Raw genomic sequence first — 3860 nt, 5'->3', positions numbered from 1 at the left:
ACCACAGTGGCATTGTGAAAAAATTATTTGAAATGTTATATTCCTACAAATGCAGAGCCTTAAGAAATTTTCTAAGGAAAGAAAGAATTTGCCCCTCCAAAAACAGCAGTTTCTCCATGCAGAATTTTGATTTTGTGTTATAAATCAACATAAATCTTATATAATAAATCAATCTAAAAAAATAACACAAATAACTCAGAGTCTCTTAAAATCTGTGCTCAAACTAAAAGGCTCCCCAGGAAGAAAAACGCTCACAAGCCACAGCAGAAATTCTCCCACAAAATAGAAATTAACCAATTTTTATCCTGTTTTATAAGATGTTATTCAGTATTCAAAGTGCAATGTGCTTACAGTGTAATAAATAGTACAAAAATTCAATAAATAGCTTAAACACAATACCCATAAATAACATCCATACAGTTCCTAATTATCTGTACAATGGGTACATCTGGTGTGTGAAAGAGTTTAATGATTAAAGCCCTTGAAAAAGCTCTGTGAGTGAAACACGGCTAGCTGTTTGTTGGGCAGAGTCTGCACCAGTGATGTCCCATGGACGATAAGAGGCTGTCACAAACCCTAGTCTCAGGTTTGGGCTGACCTCCCCTACCCTGAGGTAAAACTTCTCCTCTCTAAGCCTATGAAGCTGAATACTGGGCTGGGAAGCCTTTAGTAGCGTGGTTGAGATTTAGCTTCAACTTTCTTTCTTGTCCCACCCTTCAGGAACATATAAGTGTATGGTTACCAAGCCAAGTAGGGGAAAGATCAAGGGTTTGCACTTCCCTTAAACAGAAACTGGCACACAAGGTTTGTGGAGATTCAAAACAAAACAGAAGGTTTATTTACAAGGAGGTAAAATAAGAAAGCATGTAGACAGGTGTTTAAACTGAAATAATGGAGAGGTTCTTGTACAGAATACTTCACTGGTGTGAGGTACAAAACACTTGGTAAGATTCTTAAGTTGCTGGCTTGTATGAGAGATCTTGGTGTTATTAGACTTAAAAGATTTTAAAGTGAGTTCCTTCAGAGGCTGGCACTACTTCACAAGTTAGGTGCTCCACTGTTAACACACACACAGCACGACTTCCCCTCTTCTACAGACCTTAGGGTACTCCACTGAGTAAAACCATTTTTAGATACTGGGCAGGCGTTATAGTTATGCGGCATGCCCAAGCTATAACCTGTTCCTTTGGCCAAAGGGGAGACTCCTTTCTACCAACTTCCTTGGCCCACTATAATTCCCAGAACTCTTGAGTCTACACAGGAGTTAGAGCTGTCTTTCCCACTTTAGTTCAAGGACTACAAATGCTTCATGGATGTACTGATTTCTCTTTAAGGGTACACTTCCCTTCCTTCCTCACACAGAGGACTCTCTGGCTGACCCGCTCTTGTTAGAGGCCAGACTCCAACTCCCCTCACTCGTCAGTTTACTCCAACTGTCAACCCCTCAAAATTCCATCACCAACTGCAATTTGAGGCTAGCCACAAACCGGGGGGGGGGGGGCGGACCTCCCCTCTTTACTGTCCAGCAATCTCAGCATTTGAAGCTGAGTCCGTCACAGAGGTGACTGAAAAAAATCTGAAAATCAAGAGATTCCTTGATTGAAAATCTGTACTGAATATTTGGAGAACTCTACTTTGTCACCAAGTGGGAACCATGGGAGGAACACAGACGGGGAACCTATTGAAAACATAAGAAAAAGAAAGTTAAAGGAAACCAGGAAGGAGTGGTCATTCAAAGCAACACAGATTGTACTTGTGACTGTTTGTATGCTATTATGCTGATTTTATGATAATTAGGAATTGTTTGGATGTTATTTATGGATGTTGTATTTAAGCTATTTATTGAATTTTTGTACTATTTATTACACTGTAAGCACGTTGCACTTCGAACACTGAATAAATATTTTATAAAATGGGATAAAAATAGTTACTTTCTATGTTTTGGGAGAATTTCTACTGTCTCTTAAAATCTGGGCAGAGGAGATGCTTATAGTCTAGTGTTGTTTCAAAGCAGTTTTACAATCACTTTTTATAACTTAATTCTTCTAACATCTTGTATAGTGTTCATTAGCTTCCAAAACTATTTATGTCATAGGACCATTTAATCCCTCATGCAATTGTAGTAATTTCACCTGTATTCACTGGGGAATAAGTTCACTGAACAGGCTTAACTCCAATGAGTGAAGCTATAATAATGGTAGAGTACTGGGGGGCATGGGAAGGAGAAAATATGGACTGGATCTTGGAACAAATGGGATTTACTATACATCGGGTATTAAGGATTGCTTCAAGATGTATTCACACAACTCTTCATTTATATAGCAAGATTATTTCCATGCAATATGCTGAGCATGTACTAGTTAAGTAGTTCTTAGCCTTTGTAATCCACTACTGCCGGGTGAGAATATTATGATCGAATGCTTCCCAAACCACAAGCAAACAATTATGGACAACTTTATTCATATAGATATATTTATGATATAAGTTTGGTGTAGTGCCAGTTTGGTGTAGTGGTTAAGAGTGGCGGGACTCTAATCTGGAGAGCCGAGTTTGATTCTGCACTCCTCCTCTTGAAGCCAGCTGGGTGATCTTGGGTCAGCTTTCTTAGAGCTCTCTCAGCCACCCACCTCACAGGCTGATTGTTGTGGGGATAATAATGACATACTTTGTAAACTGCTCTGAGTGGACGTTAAGTTGTCCTGAAGGGCAGTATATAAATAGAATGTTATTATTATGTTATGTATAAGATAATATTTTCACTGAGACCCTTGACCTGATGGGCGTCAGCAACTATTTAATGTTAGCTTTTAATTCTATTATTTTTGTGCCGCTTTTTGAATGACGGGGAAGATTGTAGAGTTAGAGATTTTATCTGCCAGGAAGGTTCAACAGGATAAAATAGGGGAGTGTGCTTTAAAAATTACCATTTTAATTTTGAGACTGGTTTTCATGCAAGGCATGCTTTTTATTATGTCAGAACTTCAGGGTCGTGGTGGTCATTTATTTTCCAGCACAATTATCAGGTTTCAGAATTTTGTCAATAAAAAAGCATGCCCTTTAAAAAGCCTTCCCTAAAATTTAAGTGGAAATTTTTGAAGTGCATTCCCACAATGCACCCCCATGGGCCTTTAAAGAATTGAAAGACCTGGAAGATAGTAGCCGGACTATCAGCTGATAGTCTGGCCTCATCCCTTTAAAAGGATGCTAGATTGCTGTTCCTTCCCTCCCCTCTCCCCAAAACCTCAAACACTCCTGAAATTCTAGGAGATAACTTTTTTTTACCACAGGAGTGGGGGTTTTTATATGGGTTTGGATACACTTGAGCTGAGCTGAAATGACTAATTTGGGGTATATTTTCAGCTTGGGTATACCCGGATGCACACCTCATAAAACAACTCTCCTTGGTTGCCAGTCAGAAGCCATTACTGGTGGGGAATAGTAATGTCCCAAATCTCAAATGCACCCTCCACCCCGCGAAGTTCTGAATGTCCTCAAATTTTATAGATCACCCGTGGGGATAAAGTTAAGGAGGACTTTTAGGTCTCATATAATATAAGAGAGAATTAAAGACATGCTCAACTTTTTGACTGAAACTTATAAAATAGAATATTGTTTAAATTTCGGCCAGATTATTCCTGTTGTGTAAAATGGACTTGAGAATAAAACTGCAGGCTGATAATTGTAGAGTTTCCATTGCTGGAGGACTGGAACTATTATCCTTAGGAGTACAATTCTGACAGTTCAACTGTGTGAATGAGCCCTGATTGGGTTTCTTTTCACCAGAGGAGATGAAGAAAGATCTGTTTTCATTGTAGGGATTTAAACTCCACCAAGTGCCTCAGGCCATAAATCTCTAATCC

The sequence above is a fragment of the Eublepharis macularius genome, chromosome 2 (assembly GCF_028583425.1).
Source record: "Eublepharis macularius isolate TG4126 chromosome 2, MPM_Emac_v1.0, whole genome shotgun sequence".
NCBI lineage: Eukaryota > Metazoa > Chordata > Lepidosauria > Squamata > Eublepharidae > Eublepharis > Eublepharis macularius.
Note: the sequence above shows the minus strand (reverse complement) of the source record.